The 20,628-nt window shown below is 45.0% G+C and overlaps 1 non-coding gene and 30 pseudogenes across 1 annotated transcript; all 31 read right to left on the bottom strand.

The window, feature by feature from the left end:
• Positions 1–228: 228 nt before the first annotated feature.
• Positions 229–346, bottom strand: LOC148265955 (5S ribosomal RNA; annotated as a pseudogene).
• A 323-nt stretch (positions 347–669) lies between these two features.
• LOC148265956 (5S ribosomal RNA) lies at positions 670–787 on the bottom strand (annotated as a pseudogene).
• A 1,239-nt stretch (positions 788–2,026) lies between these two features.
• Positions 2,027–2,144, bottom strand: LOC148265957 (5S ribosomal RNA; annotated as a pseudogene).
• Positions 2,145–2,480: 336 nt separating this feature from the next.
• On the bottom strand, positions 2,481–2,598 carry LOC148265958 (5S ribosomal RNA; annotated as a pseudogene).
• Positions 2,599–3,328: 730 nt separating this feature from the next.
• Positions 3,329–3,446, bottom strand: LOC148265959 (5S ribosomal RNA; annotated as a pseudogene).
• Positions 3,447–3,651: 205 nt separating this feature from the next.
• On the bottom strand, positions 3,652–3,770 carry LOC148265960 (5S ribosomal RNA; annotated as a pseudogene).
• Positions 3,771–4,567: 797 nt separating this feature from the next.
• LOC148265961 (5S ribosomal RNA) lies at positions 4,568–4,686 on the bottom strand (annotated as a pseudogene).
• Positions 4,687–5,104: 418 nt separating this feature from the next.
• Positions 5,105–5,223, bottom strand: LOC148265962 (5S ribosomal RNA). Its single transcript, XR_015819969.1, has one exon. It is a non-coding gene; the product is annotated as a 5S ribosomal RNA (ribosomal RNA).
• An 822-nt stretch (positions 5,224–6,045) lies between these two features.
• Positions 6,046–6,164, bottom strand: LOC148265963 (5S ribosomal RNA; annotated as a pseudogene).
• A 530-nt stretch (positions 6,165–6,694) lies between these two features.
• On the bottom strand, positions 6,695–6,812 carry LOC148265964 (5S ribosomal RNA; annotated as a pseudogene).
• Positions 6,813–7,018: 206 nt separating this feature from the next.
• Positions 7,019–7,137, bottom strand: LOC148265965 (5S ribosomal RNA; annotated as a pseudogene).
• A 206-nt stretch (positions 7,138–7,343) lies between these two features.
• On the bottom strand, positions 7,344–7,462 carry LOC148265966 (5S ribosomal RNA; annotated as a pseudogene).
• Positions 7,463–7,665: 203 nt separating this feature from the next.
• LOC148265967 (5S ribosomal RNA) lies at positions 7,666–7,784 on the bottom strand (annotated as a pseudogene).
• An 852-nt stretch (positions 7,785–8,636) lies between these two features.
• LOC148265968 (5S ribosomal RNA) lies at positions 8,637–8,755 on the bottom strand (annotated as a pseudogene).
• Positions 8,756–9,286: 531 nt separating this feature from the next.
• On the bottom strand, positions 9,287–9,405 carry LOC148265969 (5S ribosomal RNA; annotated as a pseudogene).
• A 206-nt stretch (positions 9,406–9,611) lies between these two features.
• LOC148265970 (5S ribosomal RNA) lies at positions 9,612–9,730 on the bottom strand (annotated as a pseudogene).
• A 271-nt stretch (positions 9,731–10,001) lies between these two features.
• Positions 10,002–10,120, bottom strand: LOC148265971 (5S ribosomal RNA; annotated as a pseudogene).
• A 206-nt stretch (positions 10,121–10,326) lies between these two features.
• LOC148265972 (5S ribosomal RNA) lies at positions 10,327–10,445 on the bottom strand (annotated as a pseudogene).
• A 531-nt stretch (positions 10,446–10,976) lies between these two features.
• On the bottom strand, positions 10,977–11,095 carry LOC148265973 (5S ribosomal RNA; annotated as a pseudogene).
• Positions 11,096–11,301: 206 nt separating this feature from the next.
• On the bottom strand, positions 11,302–11,420 carry LOC148265974 (5S ribosomal RNA; annotated as a pseudogene).
• Positions 11,421–11,625: 205 nt separating this feature from the next.
• On the bottom strand, positions 11,626–11,744 carry LOC148265975 (5S ribosomal RNA; annotated as a pseudogene).
• Positions 11,745–11,950: 206 nt separating this feature from the next.
• Positions 11,951–12,069, bottom strand: LOC148265976 (5S ribosomal RNA; annotated as a pseudogene).
• Positions 12,070–14,213: 2,144 nt separating this feature from the next.
• LOC148265977 (5S ribosomal RNA) lies at positions 14,214–14,332 on the bottom strand (annotated as a pseudogene).
• Positions 14,333–15,504: 1,172 nt separating this feature from the next.
• On the bottom strand, positions 15,505–15,623 carry LOC148265978 (5S ribosomal RNA; annotated as a pseudogene).
• Positions 15,624–16,448: 825 nt separating this feature from the next.
• On the bottom strand, positions 16,449–16,567 carry LOC148265979 (5S ribosomal RNA; annotated as a pseudogene).
• Positions 16,568–17,097: 530 nt separating this feature from the next.
• Positions 17,098–17,216, bottom strand: LOC148265980 (5S ribosomal RNA; annotated as a pseudogene).
• A 531-nt stretch (positions 17,217–17,747) lies between these two features.
• Positions 17,748–17,866, bottom strand: LOC148265981 (5S ribosomal RNA; annotated as a pseudogene).
• A 202-nt stretch (positions 17,867–18,068) lies between these two features.
• Positions 18,069–18,187, bottom strand: LOC148265982 (5S ribosomal RNA; annotated as a pseudogene).
• Positions 18,188–19,252: 1,065 nt separating this feature from the next.
• LOC148265983 (5S ribosomal RNA) lies at positions 19,253–19,371 on the bottom strand (annotated as a pseudogene).
• Positions 19,372–20,046: 675 nt separating this feature from the next.
• Positions 20,047–20,164, bottom strand: LOC148265984 (5S ribosomal RNA; annotated as a pseudogene).
• Positions 20,165–20,370: 206 nt separating this feature from the next.
• On the bottom strand, positions 20,371–20,489 carry LOC148265985 (5S ribosomal RNA; annotated as a pseudogene).
• Positions 20,490–20,628: the final 139 nt, after the last annotated feature.

Raw genomic sequence — 20,628 nt, forward strand, 5'->3', positions numbered from 1 at the left:
CAGCGTCTCAACTCATGTCTATATAAACGGAACACACGCCGCACCTCCTTTTTTGTTGTTCTACTATGTAAGATGCTCGTAATAATAATCTTATCACATAGTGGGCGATAATTGAATGCACGAATAATATTAAGTAAATTGCTCTCGCTCCGTGACTCACGTTTACGAATTAACCTGCCAATGTCGCTCTAGTCCCGCGAAACATTTAACGCCCCACCTGCAAAAAAAAAGGTGCAACATGAGAACTTCTTAGGAGATCATCCATCCTAGTACTACTCTCGCCCAAGCACGATTAACTACGAAGTTCGATGGGATCCGATGCATTAGTGCTGGTATAATCACACCCCTTCCATTCTACGCTGCAAATACATATACCACTTCTCCTTCCCTTTCCCATCTCATCATTTATTTCGTTATGCGCGCACACCGCACCTCTATTTCTAGTTCTAATTTAGAGCGAAATACCAAGGAATCTCGGCTCATGCCAAGATGAACAGACCGCCAGCCACAACTCTATTTTCATTGTTCTACTATGTAAGATAATCGTAATGACATTCTTATCTCGTGATGGACTATAAATGAATGCATGAAAAATCTGGCGCCATGACTCATGCCGGTAGACTATGGCTCCTATTGCGTATAACATTTAACACCCCATCCGTAAAAAGACGGGCGCAACATGAAGACTTCCCAAAAGATCACCCATCCTAGTACTACTCTCATCAAAGCACGCTGAACTACGGAGTTCGATGGGATCCGGTGCATTAGTGCTAGTATGATCGCACCTCTTCTATTTTGCGATACAAATACATATACCCCTTCTCCCTCCCTATTATTTGTTTCACTATGCATGAACACTGCACCTCTGCTTATAGTTCTAACATAGAGCAAAATGCTCCGGCACCTCGACTCACGCCTAGATGAACGGACTACCCCCTGCACCTCATTTTTCGTTATTATACTATTTAAGATGCTCGTAATGACACTCTTATCACGTGGTGAACTATAAATGAATACACGAAAAATATTAAGAAAAATGTCTTGGCGTTGCGACTCACTTCGAGGGACAATGGCTTTGATCGCGCATAATGTTTAACGTCTCTTCAGCAAAAAAACGAGTGGAACATGAGAACTTTCTAGGATGTCACCCATCCTAGTACTACTTCTGCCCAAGCACACTTTACTACGAAATTCGATGGGATCCTGTGCATTAGTGCAGGTATGCTCGCAACCCTTCCATTCCACGCTGCAAGTACATATACCCCTTCTCCTTCCCTCCCCCCTCCCGTCATTTGTTTCGTTGTGCGCACGCACCACACCTCTGTTTCTAGTTCTAATATCAAGCGAAATACCCCAGCACCTTGACTCACGCCCAGATGAATGGATTGCCCGCCGTACCTCTTTTTTCATTGTTATACTATGTAAGATACTCGTAATGACACTCTTATCACGTGGTGGACTATAAATGAATGCACGAAAAATATTAAGCAAAATTTTCAGGCCCTGCGACTCACACCGGTAGACTGTGGCTCTGATCGCAGTTAACGTTTAACACCCCATCTACAAAAAGAGGGGTTCAACATGAGGACTTTCCAGGAGGTCACCCATCCTATAACTAATCTCAGCCAAGCACGCTTGACTACAGAGTTCTGATGGGATCCTGTGCATTAGTGTTTGTATGATTGCAACTATTCCATTCCCCACTGCAAATATATATAGCCCTTCTCCTTCCCTCCCCCTCCCATCATTTATTTCGCTGTGCGAGCATACTGCATCTCTGCTTCTAGTTCTAATATAGAGCGAAATGCCATGTCGCTTTGACTCACGCCCAGAAGAACGGAGGCCCGCTGTGCCTCTTTTTTCGTCGTTCTACTATGTAAGACTCTCGCAATGAGACTCTTATCATGTGGTGGACTACAAATAAATGCATGTAAAATATTAAGCAAAATATTTCAACGTCGCTACTCATGTCGGCGAACTGTGGCTCCGATCGTGCGTAACTTTTGACGACTCGTCTACAAAAAGACGAGTGCAACAAGAGAACTTCCCAAGAGTTCACCCATCCTAGTACTACTCTCGCCCAAGCACGCTTAACTATGGAGTTCGATGGGATCCAGTGTATTAATGTTAATATGATTGCACTCCTTCCATTTCCCGCTGCAAATACATATACCCCTTCACCTTCCCTCCCCCCACCCGTCATTTTTTTCGCTGTGCGCGCACACCAGACCTTTGTTTATAGTTCTAATATCAAGCGAAATGCGCCGACACCTCGATTCACGCCAGAAGAAAGGATCGCCCGCCATACCTCATTTTTCTTTATTCTACTATGTAAGATCTCATAATGACACTCTTATCACGTGGTAGACTATAAATGAATGCACGAAAAAATAGTAAGCAAAATTTTCTGGCGACGCGACTCACGCTAGCAGATTGTGGCTCCGATCACATGTATCGTTTTACGCCCCATTTGCAAAAAGACAGTGCAACACGAGAACTTCTCAGGAGGCTATCGATCCTAGTACTACTCTCGCCCAAGCATGCTTAACTGCATAGTTCGATGGGATCCGGTGCATTAGTGCTGGTATGATCGCACCCCTTACATCTCGCATTGCAAATACATATACTCCTTCTCCTTTCCTTCCCTCTTCTGCCATTTTTTTTGCTGTGGGCGCATACTACATCTCTGTTTCTAGTTCTAATATCAAGCAAAATGCCCCAATGCCTCGACTTATGCCCAGATTAAAGGACCACCCTCCACACCTTTTTTTTTCGTTATTCTACTATGTAAGATGCTCGTAATGACTCTCTTATTATGTGTGGATTATAAATGAGTGCACAAAAAAAAATAAGCAAAATGTTCCAGCGCGTCGACTCACGACGGTAAATGAACCAGCGGACTATGGCTCCGGTCGCGTGTAACGTTTGGTGCCCTATCCGCAAAAAGACGGGTGCAACACAAGCACTTCCTAGTAGGTCACTCATCCTAGTACTACTCTCGCTCAAACATGCTTAACTGAAGATAATGAAGGGATACGATGTATTAGTGCTAGTATGATTCTACCCATCCTATTCCTCACTTCAAATAAATATACCCCTTCTCTTTTCCTCCCCCCTCCCATCATTTGTTTCGCTTTGTGTGGACACCGCACCTCTACTTCTAGTTGTAATATCAAGCAAAATGCACCGTTGCCTCGATTCATGCCCAAATGAACGAACCGCCCGTCGCACCTCTGTTTTGCTTGTTCAATTATTCACGATGCTCGTAATGACACTCTTATCACGTGGTGGACTATAAATAGATGCACGAAAAATATTAAGAAAAAGACGGGTGCAACACGAGGACTTCTCAGGAAGTCACCATCCTAGTACTACTCTCGCCCAAGAAAACTTAACTGCAGAGTTCTGATGGGATCCGGTGCATTAGTGCTGGTATGATCGCATCAGTTTCATTCTGCGCTGCAAATACATGCACTCCTTCTCCTTCCCTCCCCCTCCCGTCATTTGTTTCCTTCTACGTGGACACCGCACCTCTCCTACTAGTTCTAATACCAAGTAAAATAACCCGGCGACTTGACTCACATTTGTGAATAAGCTAGCGGACCATAGCTCTAGTCGCGCGTAACGTCGAATGACCCATCTGTAAAAAAATAGGTGCAACACGAGTACTTCCCAAAAGGTCAACCATCCAAGTACTACTCTTGCCCAAGTAAACTTAACTGCGGAGTTCTGATGGGATCCGATGCATTAGTGCTGGTATGATCGCACATCTTTCATTCCGTGTTGTAAATACATCCACTCCATCTCATTCTCTCTCCCCTCCCGTCATTTGTTTCCTTGTGCGTGCACATTGCACCTCTCATTCTCGTTCTAATATCAAGCAAAATGCCCCGGAGCTGTGACTCACATTTGCGAATAAACCAGCGGACCATAAATCCAGTCACACGTAAAGGCGAACGACCCATTTGCAAAAAGATAGTTACAACACGAGGACTTCCCAAGAGGTCACCCATCCTAGTACTACTCTCGCCCAAGCATACTTAACTGTGAAGTTCTAATGGGATCTTATGCATTAGTGCTGCTATAATCGCACATCTTTCATTCCGTGCTGCAAATACATACACTCCTTCGTGTTTTAATATCAAGTAAAATGCATCAGCGCCATGACTTACATTTGCGATTAAATCAGCGGACCATAATTCCAGTCGCACATAACGTCGAATGACCAATCTGCAAAAAAAATGGGTGCAACACGTGTACGTCCCAGGAGGTCACCCATCCAAGTATAACTCTCGCCCAAGCACACTTAACTGCCGAGTTTAGAAGGGATCCAATCCATTAGTGCTGGTATGATCTCACCTGTTTTATTCTTTGCTGCAAATACATACAGTCCTTCTTCTTCCCTCCCCCCTCCCGTCATTTGTTTCCTTGTGCGTGCACACTGCACCCCTCCTTCTCATTCTAATATCAACTAAAATTTTTTAGCGCCGTGACTCACATTTGCGAATAAACTAGCAGACCATAACTCCGGTCACGCGTAACGTCTAACGACTCATCTGTAAGAACATCATTGAAACACGAGGACTTCCTAGGAGATCACCCATCCTAGTACTACTCTCGCCCAAGCATGCTTAACTGCAGAGTTCTGATGGGATCTGGTGCATTAGTGCTGTTATGATCGCACATCTTTCGTTTTTCGTTGCAAATACATACACTCCTTCTCCTTCCCTCACTCCTCCCGTCATTTGTTTCCTTCTGCGTGCACACTGCACCTCTCATTCTTGTTCTAATATCAAGTAAAATGCCCCGGCGCCATAACTCACATTTGCAAATAAACCAGCAAACCAAAGTTCCAGTCGCGCGTAACGTCGAACGACCCATCTCGACTGATGCCCATATTAACGGATTGCCTGCCGCCTCTCTTTTTTTGTTGTTCTATTATTTAAGATACTCGCAATGACACTCTCATTACGTTATGAGCTTTAATTGAATGTTGGAAAAATATTAATAAAAATGCTTTGGTTCTGTGACTCACGTTTGCAAATGAAACAGCGGACCATCACTCCGGTCCAGTTGAATGTTTGAGGCCCTGTCTGCAAAAAGAAGGGTGCAACACGAGAACTTCCCAGGAGATCACCCATCTTAGTACTACTCTCGCCCAAACACACTTAACTGCGGAGTTCTGATGGGATCCGGTGCATTAGTGCTGGTATAATCGCACCTTTTTGATTTTGTGCTATAAATACATACACTCCATCTCCTTCCCTCTCCCCTCCCGTAATTTGTTTCTTTGTGCGTGCACACTGCACCTCTTTTTCTCGTTCTAATATCAAGTAAAATGCCCTGGTGCCGTGACTCATATTTGTGAATAAACCAGCGAACTATAGTTCTAGTCGTGCGTAACGTCGAAGGACCCATCTGTAAAAAATGGGTGCAACACAAGGACTTCCCATGAGGTCACCCATCTTAGTACTACTCTCGCCCAAGCACACTTAATGCTAGTATGATCGCACTTGTTTTAAGTTCCGCTGCAAATAGATACACTCCTTCTCCTTCCCTCCCCCCTCCCATCATTTGTTTCCTTGTGCGTGCACACTGCACCCCTCCTTCTCATTCTAATATCAAGTAAAATACCCCGGCACCGTGATTCAAATTTACGAATAAACCAGCGGACCATAGTTCCAATCGTGCGTAACGTCGAACGACCCATCTGCAAAAAAATGGGTGGAACACGGAGACTTCCCAAGAGGTCACCCATCCTAGTACTACTCTCGTCCAAGCACACTTAACTACGGAATTCTGATGAAATTCGGATCATTAGTGATGGTATGATCACACATCTTTCATTTCGCACTACAAATACATAGACTCCTTCTCCTTCCCTCCTCCCTCCCGTCATTTGTTTCCTTGTGCGTGCACACTGCACCTCTCCTTCTCGTTCTAATATCAAGTAAAATACCTCGGTGCTGTGACTCACATTTGGGAATAAACCAGCGGACGATAGTTCCAACCGCGCATAACGTCAAACGTCCCATATGAGAAAAATAGGTGCAACACGAGGACTACCCAAAATGTCACCACTTCTACTACTACACTCGCCCAAGCACATTTAACTGCGGAGTTCTGATGGGATCCGGTGAATTAGTGATGATATAATGGCACCTATTTCATTTTGCGCTCTAAATACATACACTCCTTCTCCTTCCCTCCCCCCTCAAGTCATTTGTTTCCTTGTGCGTGCACACTACAACTCTCCTTCGCGTTCTAATTTCAAGTAAAATGCCCCGGTGTCGTGACTCACATTTACGAATAAACCAGTGGAATATAGTTCCAGTCGTACGTAACGTCAAACGACCCATCGACAAAAAAATGGATGCAACACGAGGACTTCTTAAGAGGTCACCCATCCTAGTACTACTCTCGCCAAGCACACTTAACTGTGGGGTTCTGAGTGGATTCGGTGCATTAGTACTGGTATGATCACACATCTTTCATTTCGCCCTGCAAACACATACACTCCTTCTCCTTCCCTCCCCCCTCCCGTCATTTGTTTCCTTGTGCGTGCACACTGCATCTCTCCTTCTCGTTCTAATATCAAGTAAAATGCCCCGGCGCCGTAACTCACATTTGCGAATAAACCAGTGGAGCATAGTTCCAGTCGTGCGTAATGTCGAACGACCCATTTTTAAAAAAATGGGTGCAACACGAGGACTTCCTTGGGGGTCACCCATCCTAGTACTACTCACGCCAAGCACACTTAACTGCGAAGTTCTGATGGGATCCGGTGCATTAGTGCTGGTATGATCGCACATCTTTTATTCCACCCTGCAAATACATACACTCCTTCTCCTTCCCTCCCCCCACCCCTCATTTATTTCCTTGTGCTTGCACACTGCACCTCTCATTCTCGTTCTAATATCAAGTAAAATGTCCCGGCGCCGTGACTCACATTTACGAATAAACTAGCAGACCATAGTTCTAGTCGCGCGTAACATCGAACGACCCATTTGCAATAAAATGGTTGCAACACGCGGACTTCCTAGGAGGTCACCCATCCTAGTACTACTCTCGCCAAAGCATACTTAACTGTGGAGTTCTGATGGGATCCAGTGCATTAATGCTGCTATGATCGCACATCTTTCTATTTGCGTTACAAATACACACACTCCTTCTCCTTCCCTCCCCCCTCCCGTCATTTGTTTCCTTGTGCGTGCACATTGCACCTCTCCTTCTCGTTCTAATATCAAAAAAAATGTCCCGTCGCGGTGACTCACATTTGTGAATAAACCAGCGGACCATAGTTTTAGTCAAGCGTAACGTCGAACGACTTATCTACAAAAAAATGGGTGCAACACGAGTACTTCCTAGATGGTCACCCATCTTAGTACTACTCTCGCCTAAACACACTTAACTGTGGAGTTCTGATGGGATTCAGTGCACTAGTCCTAGCATTATCGCACCTGTTTATTCTGCGCTGTAAATACATACACTCCTGCTCCTTCCCTCCCCCTCCTGTCTTTTTTTCCTTGTGCGTGCACACTGCACATCTCTTTTCCGTTCTAATATCAACTAAAATGCCCCAGTGCTATGACTCACATTTGCGAATAAACCAGCAGACCATAGTTTCAGTCGTGCGTAACATCGAATGACCCATCTGCAAAAAAATAGGTACAACACGAGAACTTCCTAGGAGGTCACCCATCCTAGTACTACTCTCGCCCAAGCTCACTTAAATGCGAAGTTCTGATGGAATCCGGTGGATTATTGCTGGTATGACCGCGCCTGTTTTATTCCACGTTGCAAATACATACACTCCTCCTTCCCTCCCCCCTTCCGTCATTTGTTTCCTTTTGTGTGCACACTGCACTTATCCATCTCGTTCTAATATCAAATAAAATGCTACGATGCTGTGACTCACATTTGCGAATAAATCAGCAGACCATAGTTCCAATACCGCGTAACGTCAAACGACCGATCTGCAAAAAAATGGGTGCAACACTAGTACTTCCCAGGAGGTCACCCATCCTAATACTACTCTCGCCCAAGCACATTTAAAATTGGAGTTTTGATGGGATCTAGTGAATTAGTGCTGGCATGATCACGCCTGTTTCATTCCGCGCTGCAAATACATACACTTCTTCTCCTTCCCTCTCCCCTCCTGTCATTTGTTTCCTTTTGCGTGCACACTGTACCTCTGCTTCTCTTTCTAATATCAAGTAAAATACCCCAGCACCTTGACTCACATTTGCGAATAAACCAGTAGACCATAGTTCCAGTCGCGCATAAGGTCGAACGCCCCATCTGAAAAAAATAGGTACAACACGAGGATTTCCTAGGAGGTCACCACTCCAAGTACTACACTCGCACAAGCACATTTAACTACGGAGTTTTGATGGGATTTGGTGAATTAGTGATGGTATAATGGCATCTGTTTCATTCTGCGCTGCAAATACATACACTCCTTCTCCTTCCCTCCCCCCTCCCGTCATTTGTTTTCTTGTGCGTGCACACTGCACATCTCCTTCTCGTTCTAATATATAGTAAAATGCCCTGACGCCGTGACTTACATTTGCGAATAAACCAGCAGACCATAGTTCCAGTCACGCATAATGTCGAACGACCCATCTGCAAAAAAATGGGTGCAACACGAGTACTTCCCACGAGGTCACCCATCCGAGTATAACTCTGGCCCGAGCACACTTAACTACGGAGTTCTGATGGGATCCGGTGCATTACTGCTGGTATGATCACACCTGTTTCATTTTGCACTACAAATACATACAATACTTCTCCTCTCCTCCCCCCTCCCCTCATTTGTTTCCTTGTGCATGCATATTGCACCTCTCCTTCTCGTTCTAATATCAAGTAAAATGCTCCGGTGCCATGGATCACAATTATGAATAAACTAGTAGACCATAGTTCCAGTCGCGCGTAATGTCGAATGACAAATCTGTAAAAAAATTGGTGCAACACGAGAACTTCTATAGAGGTTAACAATCCTAGCACTACTATCGCCCAAGCAAACTTAACTGTGGAGTTCTGATGAGATTCGGTGCATTAGTGTTGCTGTGATCGCACTTGTTTCATTCCGTGCTGCAATTACATACACTCCTTTTCCTTCCCTCCCCCCTCCCATCATTTGTTTCTTTGTGCGTGCACACTGCACTTCTCATTCTCGTTCTAATATGGAGTAAAATGCCCCGGTGCCGTGACTCACATTTGCGAATAAACCAGCGAACCATAATTCCAATCGCTCGTAATGTCGAACGACCCATCTGTAAAAAAATGAGTGCAACACGAGTATTTCCCAGGAGGTCACCCATTTAAGTACAACTCTGGCCAGAGCACACTTAACTACGGAGTTCTGACGGGATCCGGTGCATTAGTGCTGGTATGATCGCACTTGTTTCATTTCGCACTGTAAATACATACACTCCTTCACCTTTCCTCCCCCTTCCCCTCATTTGTTTCTTTGTGCGTGCACACTGCACCTCTCATTCTCCTTCTAATATCAAGTAAAATGCCCTGACGTCGTGACTTACATTTGCGAATAAACCAGTGGACTATAGTTCTAATCGCGCGTAACATCGAACGATCCATCTGCAAAAAAATGGGTGCAACACGAGTACTTCCCAGGAGGTCACCTATCCTAGTACTACTCTCGTCCAAGCACACTTAAATGCAGAGTTCTGATGGGATCTGGTGCATTAGTGCTGGTATGATCGCACTTCTTTCATTCCGCGCTGCAAATAAATACACTCCTTCTCCTTCCCTCCCCCCTACCGTCATTTGTTTGCTTATGCATGCACACTACACCTCTCATTCTCATTCTAATTTTGAGTAAAATGCCTCGACGCCGTGATTCACATTTGCGAATAAACCAACGGATTATAGTTCCAATTGCGTGTAACGTCGAACGACCAATCTGTAAAAAAATGGTTGCAACACGCGGATCATAGTTCTAGTCGCGCGTAACGTCGAACGATCCATTTGCAAAAAAAATGGTGCAATACGAGGATTTCCCAAGAGGTCACCAATCCTAGTACTATTCTCGCCCAAGCACGCTTAACTTCGAAGTTCTGATGGGATTCGATGCATTAGTGCTGGTATGATCGCACCTGTTTGCTTCCACACTGCAAATACATACACTCCTTCTCCTTCCCACCCCCTTCCAGTCATTTATTTCCTTGTGCGTGCACACTGCACCTCTCCTTCTTGTTCTAATATCAAGTAAAATGGCTTTGCACTATGACTGACATTTGCGAATAAACCAGCAGACCATAGTTCTAGTCGCGTGTAACGTCGAGCGACCCATCTGTAAAAAAATGGGTGCATCATGAGTAATTCCGAGGAGGTCACCCATCCTAATACTACTCTCGCCCAAGCAAACTTAAATGCGGAGTTCTGATGGGATCCGGTATATTAGTGCTGGTATGATTACACATGTTTCATTCTGCGCTGCAAATACATACACTCCATCTCATTCCCTACCCCCTCCCATCATTTGTTTCCTTGTGCTTGCACACTTCACCTCTCCTTCTCATTCTAATATCAAGTAAAAAGTCTCGGCGTCATTACTCACATTTACGAAAAAACCAGCGGATCGTAATTCAGTAGCGCGTAACGTCGAACGACCAATCTACAAAAAATATGAGTGCAACACAAGTACTTTCCAGGAGGTCACCCATCCTAATACTACTCTCGCTGAAGCACACTTAACTGCGAAGTTCTGATGGGATCCAGTGAATTAGTGCTAGCATTATCGGACCTATTTCATTCTGCACTGTAAATACAAACACTCTTTCTCCTTCCTTCCCCTCTCCCGTCATTTGTTTCTTTGTGTGTGCACATTGCACATCTGCTTCTCTTTCTAATATCAAGTAAAATACTGCGCCGCCTTGACTCACATTTGCGAATAAACCAACAGACCATAGTTCCAGTTTCGCGTAATGTCGAACGACTCATCTGCAAAAAAATGGTTGCAACACGAGGACTTCCCAAGACGTCACCCATCCTAGTACTACTCTCGCCCAAACACACATAACTGCGGAGTTCTAATGGGATCCGGTGCATTAGTGCTAGTATGATTGCACCTGTTTCATTCCGCGCTGCAAATACAAACACAGCTTCTCCTTCCCTCCACCCTCCAATCATTTGTTTTCTTGTGCGTGCACACTGCACCCCTTCTTCTCATTTTAATATCAAGTAAAATATCCCGGCGCCATGACTCATATTTGCGAATAAACTAGCGGACCATAGTTCCAGTCGCGCGTAACGTCGAACAACCTATCTGCAAAAAAGTAGGTGCAACATGAGTACTTCCTAGGAGGTCACCCATCCTACTACTACTCTTGCCCAAGCACACATAACTACAGAGTTCTGATGGGATCCGATGCATTAGTGCTGGTATGATCGCACTTGTTTCATTCCGCGTTGCAAATACATACACTCCTTCTGCTTCTGTCCCCCTCCCATCATTTGTTTCCTTGTTCATGCACGTTGCATCTCTGCTTATCGTTATAATATCAAGGAAAATACCCCAGTGCCTTAACTCACATTTGCGAATAAACCAGCGAAACATAGTTCTAGTCATGCGTAACATCAAATGATCCATCTACAAAAAAATTGGTGCAACACGAGGATTTCCCAAGAGGTCACCCATCCTAGTACTACTCTCGCCCAAGCACACATAACTGTGGAGTTCTAATAGGATCCGGTGCATTAGTGCTAGTATGATCGCACCTGTTTCATTACGCACTGCAAATACATACACACCTTCTCCTTCCCTCCACCCTCCTGTCATTTGTTTCTTTGTGCGTGCACACTGCATCTCTCCTTCTCGTTCTAATATCAAGTAAAATGTCCCGGCGCCGTGACTCACATTTGTGAATAAACCAACGGACTATGGTTCCAGTCGCGCGTAACGTCGAATGACCCATCTGCAATAAAATGGGAGCAACAGGAGGACTTCCTAGGAAGTCAACCATCCTAGTACTACTCTCGCCCAAGCACACTTAAATGCAGAGTTCTGATGAGATCCGGTGCATTAGTGCAGGTATGATCGCACCTATTTCGTTCTGCACTGCAAATACATACACTCCCTCTCCTTCCTCCCCCCTCCTTCCTCCCCCCTCCTGTCATTTGTTTCATTGTGCGTGCACACTGCACTTCTCTTTCTCATTCTAATATCAAGTAAAATGCTCCGGCGACGTGACTCACATTTGTGAATAAACCAGCGGACTATAATTCAAGTCACGTGGAGCGTCGAACGCCCCATATTAAAAAAATAGGTGCAACACGAAGACTTCTTAGGAGGTCACAACTCCTAGTACTACACTCGCCCAAGCACATTTAACTGTGGAGTTCTGATGGGATCTGGTGAATTAGTGATGGTATAATGACACTTGTTTTATTCTGACTGCAAATACATACACTCCTTCTCATTCCCTTCCCACTCCTGTCATTTGTTTCCTTGTGCGTGCACACTGCACCTCTCATTCTCCTTCTAATATCAAGTAAAATGTCTCGGCGCCGTGACTCACATAAACCAGTGGACCATAGATCCAGTCGTACTTAACGTCGTACGACCCATCTGTAAAAAAATAGGTGCAGCACAAGTACTTCTGAGGAGGTCACCCATCCTAGTACTACTCTTTCCCAAACACACTTTAATGCGTAGTTCTGATGGGATTCAGTGCATTAGTGCTGGTATGATCGCACCTATTTCATTCTGCATTGCAAATACATAGACTCCTCCTTCCTTCCCCCTCCCGTCATTTATTTCCTTGTGCGTTCACACTGCACCTCTCATTCTCGTTCTAATATCAAGAAAAATTTCCCGACGCCGTGACTCACATTTGCGGATAAACCAGCGGACCATAGTTCTAGTCGCGCATAACGTCGAATGACCTATCTGCAAAAAATGGGTGCAACACGAGTACTTCCCAAGAGGTCACGCATCCTAGTACTATTATCGCCAGTGCATTAGTCCTAACATGATGGGATCCAGTGCATTAGTCCTAACATGATTACACCTGTTTTATTTTGCGTTGCAAATACATACACTCCTTCTCCTTCCTTTCCCCTCCCGTCATTTGTTTCCTTGTGTGTGCACACTGCACCTCTCCTTCTCGTTCTAATATCAATAAAAATGGCCTTGTCCCGTGACTCATATTTGCGAATAAACCAGCGGATCATAGTTCTACTCGCGCGTAACGTCGAACGACCCATCTGCAAAAAAATTATTGCAACACGAGGACTTCCTAGGAGGTCACCCATCATAGTATTATACTCGCCTAAGAATATTTAACTGCGGGGTTCTGATTGGGATCTGGTGCATTAGTGCTGCTATGATTGCACATCTTTCATTACGCGCTGCAAATACATACCCTCCTTCTCCTTCCCTCCCCCCTCCCGTCATTTATTTCCTTGTGCGTGCACACTGCACATCTCCTTCTCGTTCTAATATCAAGTAAAATGCCCCGGCGCCGTGACTAAAATTTTCGAATAAACCAGCAGACCATAATTTCAGTCGCACGTAACTTCGAACGACCTATTTGCAAAAAAATCAGTGCAACACGAGTACTTCCCAGGAGGTCACCCATCCTATTGCTACTCTCGACCAAACACACTTAATTGCGGAGTTCTGATGGGATCCCGTGCATTTGTCCTAGTATGATCTCACCTGTTTTATTCTACGCTGCAAATACATACATTAATTCTCCTTCCCTCCCTATCCTGTCATTTCTTTCATTGTGCGTGCACACTGCACCTCTCCTTCTCGTTCTAATATAAAAAAAAATACCCCGGCACCGTGACTCACATTTGTGAATAAACCAGCGGACCATAGTTCCAGTCATGCGTAAGATCAAACGACTCATCTGCAAAAAAATGGGTGCAACACGAGTACTTCTGAGGAGGTCACCCATCCGAGTGCAACTCTCGCCCAAGCACAATTAAATGCGGAGTTCTGATGGGATCCGATGCATTAGTGCTTGTATGATCGCACCTGTTTTATTCTGCACTACAAATGCATAGACTCCTCCTTCCCTCCCCCATCCTGTCATTTATTTCCTTGTGCTTGCACATTGCACCTCTCTTTCTCGTTCAAATATCAAGTAAAATGCCCCGGCGACGTGACTCATATTTGCAAATAAACCAGCGGACCATAATTCTAGTCGCACGTAACGTCGAACGATCTATCTGCAAAAAAATGGGTACAACACGAGTACTTCCCAGGAGGTCACCCATCCTAGTACTACTCTTGCCCAAGCACACATAACTGCGGAGTTCTGATGTGATCCAGTGCATTAGTGCTGGTATGATCGCACCTGTATGATTCCGCACTGCAAATACATACACTCCTTCTCATCCCCTCCCCTTTCTATCATTGTTTTCCTTGTGCGTGCACATTGCACCTCTCATTCTCGTTCTAATATCGAGTAAAATGCCTCGGCGGCGTGACTCACATTTGTAATTAAACCAGCAAACCATAGTTCCAGTCGTGCGTAACGTCGAACAACCTCTGTGTAAAAAAATGGGTGCAACACGAGTACTACCTAAGAGGCCACCCATCCTACTACTACTCTCTCCCAAGCACACATAACTACAGAGTTCTGATGGGATCCGGTGCATTGGTGCTGGCATGATCGCACTTGTTTCATTCCGCGCTGCAAATACATACACTCATTCTCCTTCCGTCCCCCCTCCCGTGTTTTGTTTCCTTGTGCGTGCACACTGCACCTCTGCTTCTCGTTCTAATATCAAGTAAAATACCCTAGTGCTTTAACTCACATTTTCGAATAGACCAGTGAAACATAGTTCCAGTCGTGCGTAACTTCGAACGCCCCATCTGAAAAAAATAGGTGCAACATGAGGACTTCCCAGGAGGTCACCACTCCTAGTACTACACTCGCCCAAGCAAATTTAACTGCGGAGTTCTGATGCGATCCGGTGAATTTGCGATGGTATAATTGTACCTGTTTTATTATGCGCTGCAAATATATACATTCCTTCTCCTTCCATCCACCCTCCCGTTATTTGTTTCCTTGTGCATGCACACTGCACCTCTCCTTCTCCTTCTAATATCAAGTAAAATGGTTTGGCGCCATGACTCACATTTGCGAATAAACCACTGGACCATCGTTCCAGTTGCACGTAACATCGAGCGACCCGTCTGCAAAAAAATGGGTGCAACACGAGTACTTCCGAGGAGGTCACCCATCCTGATACTACTCTCGCCCAAGCATACTTAAATTAGTTCTGATGGGATCCGTTGCATTAGTGCTGGTATGATCGCACCTGTTACATTCCGCGCTGCAAATACATACACTCCTTCTCCTTCCCTCCCCCTCCCGTCATTTATTTGCTTGTGCATGCATACTGCACCTCTCCTTCTCGTAATATCAAGTAAAATGTCCCGGCGCCGTGACTCATATTTGCAAATAAACTAGCGGACCATAGTCTCAGTCGCTCGTAGCGTCGAACGACCCATCTGCAAAAAAATTAGTGCAACACGAGGACTTCCCAAGAGGTCACCTATCCTAGTACTACTCTCGTCTAAGCACACTTAACAGCGGAGTTCTGATGGGATTAGGTACATTAGTGCTGGTATGATCGCACCTATTACATTTTGCACTGCAAATAGATACACTCTTTCTCCTTCCCTCTCTTTTCCTGTGATTTGTTTCCTTGTGCGTACACACTGCACCTCTCCTTCTCATTCTAATATTAAGTAAAATGCCGCGGCACTGTGACTCACATTTGCAAATAAACCAACGGACCATATTTCTAGTCGCGCATAACGATGAACGACCCATCTATAAAAAAAATGGGTGCAACACGAGTACTTCCTCGAAGGTCACCCATCCTAGAACTACTCTCGCCCAATCACACTTTACAGCGGAGTTCTGATGGAATCCGGTGCATTAGTGCTGCAAATACACACACTCCTTCTCCTTCCCTCCCCCTCCCGTCACTTGTTTTCTTGTACTTGCACACTGCACCTCTCCTTATCCTTTTAATATCAAGTAAAATACCCCGGCACCGTGACTCACATTTGCGAATAAACCAGCAGACCATAGTTCGAGTCGCGCATAACATTGAACGACCCATTTGTAAAAAAATGGGTACAATACGAGTACTTTTTAGGAGGTCACCCATCCTACTACTACTCTCGCCCAAACACATTCAAATGCGTAGTTCTGATGGGATATGATGCATTAGTGCTAGTATAATCGCACCTGTTTCATTCTGCACTGCAAATACATACACTCATTCTCCTTCCCTCCCCCTCCCGTCGTTTGTTTCTTTGTGCGTGCATACTGCACCTCTCCTTCTGGTTCTAATATCAAGTAAAATGCCCCGGCGCCGTGACTTACATTTTCGATTAATCCAGCGGACCATACTTCCAGTCGCGCGTAGCGTCGAACGACCCATCTGCAAAAACATTAGTGTAATACGAGGACTTCCTAGGAGGTCACCCATCTTAGTACTACTCTCGCCCAAGCACACTTAAATGCAGAGTTCTGATGAGATCCGGTGCATTAGTGCAGGTATGATCGCACCTATTTCATTCTGCGCTGCAAATACATACACTCCTTCTCCTTTCTCTCCCCTTCTATCATTTATTTCATTGTGCATGCACACTGCACCTCTCCTTCTCATTCTAATATCAAGTAAAATGCTCCGGCGACGTGACTCACATTTGCAAATAAACCAGCGGACTATAATTCAAGTCGCTTGTAGCGTCGAACGCCCCATCTACGAAAAGAAAGGGTACTACATGAGTACTTCCCAAGAGGTCACCCATCCTAGTACAACTCTTGCCCAAACACAATTAACTGCTGAGTTTTGATGGGATCCGGTGCATTAATGCTAGTATGATCACACATCTTTCAATTCGCGTTGCAAATACATACACTCCTTCTCCTTCCATCCCCCCTCCCGTCTTTGTTTTCGTGTGCGTGCACACTGCACCTATACTTCTCGTTCTAATATCAAGTAAAATGCCCTGGTGTCGTGACTCACATGTGCAAATAAACTAGCGGACCATTGTTCCAGTTGCGCGTAACGTCGAACGACCCATCTGTAAAAAAATAAGTGCAATAGGAGGACTTCCCAGGAGGTCACCCATCTTAGTACTAATCTCGCCAAAACATACTTAACTGCGGAGATCTTATGGGATATGGTGCATTAGTGCTGGTATGATCGCACCTTTTTCATTTTGCGCTACAAATAAATACACTCTTTCTCCTACCCTCCCCCCTCCCATCATTTGTTTCCTTGTGCATGCACACTACACCTCTCCTTCTCGTTCTAATATCAAGTAAGATACCCCTGCACCTTGACGCACATTTACGAATAAACCAGCGGAACATAGTTCCAATCGCACGTGATGTCGAACACCCCATCTGAAAAAAAATAGGTGCAACACAAGGACTTCCCAGGAGGTCACCACTGCTAGTACCACACTCGCCCAAAAAAATTTAACAGCGGATTTCTGATGGGATCCGAAGAATTAGTCATGGTATGATGGAACCTGTTTCATTCCGCGCTGTAAATACATACAGTCCTTCTCTTTCCCTCCCCCCTCCCATCATTTGTTTCCTTGTGCGTGCACACTGCACCTCTCCATTACGTTCTAATATCAAGTAAAATGCCTCAGTGTCGTGACTCACATTTGTGAATAAACTAGCGGACCATACTTCCAGTCGCGCTTAACGTCGAAGGACCCATTAGCAAAAAAATGGGTGCAACACGAGGACTTCCCAGAAGGTCACCCATCCTAGTACTACACTCGCCCAAACACATTTAACTACGGAGTTTTGATGGGATTAGGTGCATCAGTGCTGGTATGATCGCACCTGTTTCATTTCGCGCTGCAAATAAATACACTCTTTCTCCTTCCCTCCCCCCTCTCGTCATTTGTTTCCTCATGCGTGCACACTGCACCTCTCCTTCTTGTTCTAATATCAACTAAAATGCCCTGGCGTTGTGACTCACATTTGCAAATAAAACAGCGGACTATCCAGTCGCGCGTAACGTCAAACGACTCATCTGTAAAAAAATGGGTGCAATACGAGTACTTCCCAGATGGTCACCCATCTGGGTACAACTCTCGCCCAAGCACACTTAACTGCGGAGTTTTGATGGGATCCGGTGTATTAGTGCTTGTATGATCGCACCTGTTTCCTTCTGCACTGCAAATACATACGCTCCTTCTCCTTCCCTCCCCCCTCCCATCATTTGTTTCCTTGTGCGTGCACACTACACCTCTGCTTCTCGTTCTAATATCAAGCAAAACGCCCCAGTGCCGTGACTCATATTTGCGAATAAATCAGCGGACCATAGTTTCAGTTGTACGTAACGTTGAACGACCCATTTGCAAAAAAATGGGTGATACACGAGGACTTCCCAGGAAGTCACCCATCTTAGTACTACTCTTGTCCAAGCACATTTAACTTTGGAGTTCTGATTGGATCTGTTGCATTAGTGCTGGTATGATCACACCTATTTCATTCCGCACTACAAATATATACACTCCTTCTCCTTCCCTACCCCCTCTCGTATTTTTTTCCTTGTGCGTGCACACTGCACCTCTTCTTCTCGTTCTAATATCAAGTAGAATGCATCGGCGTCGTGACTCACATTTGCGAATAAACCAGCGGACCATAGTTCCAGTTGCACGTAACGTCGAACGCTCCATCTGAAAAAAATAGGTGCAACACGAGGACTTCCCAGGAGGTCACCACTCCTAGTAGTACACTCGCCCAAGCACATTTAACTGCAGAGTTCAGATGGGATCCGGTGAATTAGTGATGGTATAAAGGCAAATGTTTCATTTCGCGTTACAAATACATATACTCCTTCTCCTTCTCTCCCCCCTCTCGTCATTTGTTTCCTTGTGCGTGCACATTGCACCTCTCTTTCTCGTTCTAATATCAAGTAAAATGCCTAGTGCCGTGACTCACATTTGTGAATAAACCAGCGGACCAAAGTTCCAGTCACGCGTAACGTCGAACGACCCATCTTGACTCATGCCCATATGAATGGATCACCTACCACGTCTCATTTTTTGTTGTTTTACTATTTAAAATGCTTTTAATTACACTCTCATCATGTGATGGGCTTTAATTGAATGCTGAAAAAATATTAAGAAAAATACTTCGGTGCCTTGACTCACGTTTGAAAATGAACCGGTGGACCATCACTCCGGTCCAGTTGAATGTTTAACGCCCCGTCTGCAAAAAGAAGGGTGCAACACGAGAACTTCTCAGTAGATCACCCATCTTAGTATTACTCTTGCCCAATCATGCTTAACTACGAAGTTCAGATGGGATTCGGTGAACTAGTGTTGGTACAATCGCACCTGTTCTAGTTTGTGCCGCAAGTACATATACCCCTTCTCCTTCCCTCTTCGCTCCCATCATTTGTTTCGATGTGCACGCACCTCACCTCTGCATCTAATTTTAATATCAAGCAAAATACCCCGGTGCCTCCACTCATGCCTATATGAACGGATAGCACCGTACCTCGTTTTTTATTGTTCTACTATGTAATATACTCGCAGATACTCTTATCATGTGATGGGCTTTAATTGAATGCATAAAAAATATTAAACAAAATGCTCCGGTGCCGTTACTCATGTTTGCGAATGAATCGGTGGACCGTCACTCCGGTCCCGCATAACGTTTAATGCCCAGTTTATAAAAAGAAGGATCCAACACGAGAGCCAAGAGTTTGTTAGGAGGTAACCCATCCTAGTACTACTCTCGCCCAAGCACGCATAACTGCAGAGTTCTAATAGGATCCAGTGAACTAGCGCTGGTATGATCGCACGCTTTCTTATTTACGCCCCAACTACATATGCCCCTTCTCCTTCCCTCCCCCTCCCGTCATTTATTTCCTTGTGCGTGCACATTGCACCTCTCATTCTCGTTTTAATATCAAGTAAAATGCATCGGTGCCGTGACTCATATTTGCGAATAAACCAGTAGATCATAGTTCGAGTCGCGCGTAACATCGAACGACACATCTGCAAAAAAATGGGTGCAACACGAGTACTTCCCAGGAGGTCACCCATCCTAGTAGACTCTCACCCAAGCACACTTAACTACAGAGTTCAGAAGGGATCTGGTGCATTAGTGCTAGTATGATCGCACCTGTTTAATTCTGCGCTGCAAATACATACACTCCTTCTGCTTCCCTCCCCCCTCCCGTCATTTGTTTCCTTGTACGTGCACACTGCACCCCTCATTCTCATTCTAATATCAATTAAAATTCCCCAGTGTCGTGACTCACATTTGCGAATAAAGTAACGGACCATAGTTCTAGTCGTGCGTAACGTCGAACGACTCATCTGCAAAAAAATGGGTACAACACGAGGACTTCCCAAGAAGTCACCCATCTTAGTATGACTCTCGCCCAAGAACACTTAACTGCGGAGTTCTGATGGGATCCGGTGCATTAGTGCTGGTATGATAGTACCTGTTTGCTTATGCATTACAAATACATACACTCCTTCTCCTTTCCTCCCCCCTCCCGTAATTTGTTTCCTTGTACATGCACACTGTACCTCTCTTTCTCGTTCTAATATCAAGTAAAATGTCCCGAGGCCGTGACTCACAT

Source organism: Carica papaya, chromosome 5 (assembly GCF_054855325.1).
Source record: "Carica papaya isolate Zhongbai chromosome 5, ASM5485532v1, whole genome shotgun sequence".
NCBI classification, from domain to species: Eukaryota; Viridiplantae; Streptophyta; class Magnoliopsida; order Brassicales; family Caricaceae; genus Carica; species Carica papaya.